This window comes from Pteropus vampyrus, unplaced genomic scaffold, assembly GCF_000151845.1.
Source record: "Pteropus vampyrus isolate Shadow unplaced genomic scaffold, Pvam_2.0 Scaffold150, whole genome shotgun sequence".
In the NCBI taxonomy this organism is placed as follows: Eukaryota; Metazoa; Chordata; class Mammalia; order Chiroptera; family Pteropodidae; genus Pteropus; species Pteropus vampyrus.
Window position 1 is genome coordinate 2,225,059 of NW_011888931.1, and position 2,389 is coordinate 2,227,447.

Consider the following 2,389-nt stretch of genomic DNA (forward strand, 5'->3'; position numbering starts at 1 on the left):
AGTTCCAAGGTATCTTAAGAATTACAATAAACAAACAATTTAATATTAAAACCTACTTTTAATATTTAAAATCTACTTTCTTGAGTCTTATTCCTTAGAAAATTGTTGGTTTAAATGGGTACATAGAGGAGAGAAACCATGAGGCTGGGAAACGAGCTAATATATTAGTATTGTGTTTAATAAGGAAAGAAATAATAGACATGAACTAAGCTAATGGCGATGGAAACAGAAAAAGATTCATTAAATGAAGGGGAAAAGGGAGTCTAAAAGGACCCCAGAATTTGAGCAGAAAACAATGCAATAGGCAAATTATGAGGTTGGCCAATTTTAGGAAAGAAAATAAATTTAACATGGTTGAATTGGGGATAAAGAATGCTAGTTAAATCACAAAGTCCAGTGCACAATAAGGATGCAGTTCTAGAGGATGAGACTAAGATAATGATTTATAGTCGTGTGCCCAAAGGTGATGACAAAACTATGGAGTCAATGTTATCTGAAAAATGTGTTTATTTGAATTCATCTTACCACTGTACAACATATAAATGAAGTGCAACTGCCATTACTTTTAGTTACTTCTTTAAAAAAAAAAAAAGGTAAATCAAATATAAAAATATGCAAAAGGTGTTATGGTTCTTTTTTAAAAAACTCAATTATATAAAGCTGAAAGAAACCACTCAATACTAACTGAAATGTATAACCAGTAATGCCAAAAAATCAAGCACAGAGACTCCAAACATGCTTACTGTAGGTTCAATTAGAGAATGGTGGGTTCTAAATCACCAAATGGTCCTAAACACCAAAATTAATTGCCAAAGAAGAAAAAGAAAGTGAAGTTTGTACTAGTTTTCTATTGATGTATATATTTATAGAATTACAAAACGCATTTTAGATGGAGTAAAAAAAAAAAAGCTTTGGTTTCAAATTCCATTGCAAGACATCAGCCAGCTTCATAATCCACCTTTTACTATTTTTGAGACAGTTTTTAAGGAGAGAACATGCCAATATGCTATTCTACACCACTGTCCAAGCCCATGTGTTAACTTAGCAAATATTAATTAAAACCCTAATTATTAAGCTGCATTAATTTAAGCCAAGTACCAGTAACTGTTAATAGAAAAATCTTCAAAAATGTAACACTTACTGTACCTAACAAGTTTAACATGTTAAAGAATTTTGATAATGCAGAATGCAATAGACATAATCTATAATCTTTTCATTAATTTGCTGTTTTGACAACATCCATTATAGTAAGTTTTCAATGTGCCATATTTTGCAATAAACCCAGAAAAAAAATAATGTTCTATAATTTATATTTTTCACTTAGATTTATCCTGTTCCAAATTAGGTATTACTAATTACTAATAGTATTACAAGTTAGGTAATACTATGTATTCTTCATAGTGTAACATTTATTTCCTCAAGTTCTCTTTCTAATGCTCTCTTTAAAACATCTCAGCACCACATTCTAAGAGGTTAGAAACTGTGCCCTGAAAAAAATGTTTAAAAGTATTCATCTAAGAATAGACAGAAAAAGTGAATAGTGCCTTTCATCTAGCTTTTTACTCCACTGAGTTCTAAAGGTGGGTGGATATACGTACACACAGATAACAGAGAAATCACATTTAAAATACGAATAGTATATTTTTTAATAACTTGCAATTTTATATGTTCAGTATTATAGATACTTCAGATTAAAGATTCTATCTAAAATAGACATTTTCTGGGAGTTGCTCCATGGAAACTCCAGAAGAACGCAGTAATGTTTGTATTTTTTGGAATATGTATCCACAAGTAATTGAACTCAGCATGGAAACCAAAATAAGCCTTTCATGTATAAATTTCCCAACATTATCCCAAGGTGAAAAGTGATTTCTGGTTATGTTTTCATTCCTCTTCAAATATGTATTACACAGAATTTCTCATTAATAACATTTTACATAAAATTATGTCAAATTTCCTGATGATAGCTTTAAACTACTTAAACTTTACTTCCTTATTAAATATTAAGATTCTTCTGGGGTATATGAGAGTCAGCTTCTGGACCTTTATGGAAAATTTAACAGCCAAATTTTATCTAATTTGATGAGCCCTACATACTCAATTCTGGGGAAAAAAAAGAGCAGTGGTCTATCACTGCTTGGTATCAGTAGGTTAATCATCTGAAAGCACTGTTTGTCACTATTCTCTTACACAAACACCTTCAACAGTTTACCACTGAAAATATTCTCAACCTCACTAACTTGCCACTGGCAGTTCTTCACCATCTTGTCACAGTCCTTCACAACCCTGCCTCGAGCATCACAGTAAAAATTGTGTCCTGGCCTGTCTAAACTGCCAGTTCTCTAGACTCATAGAAAAACTGTCCTCTTTTCCCAGACGATAATCCCTG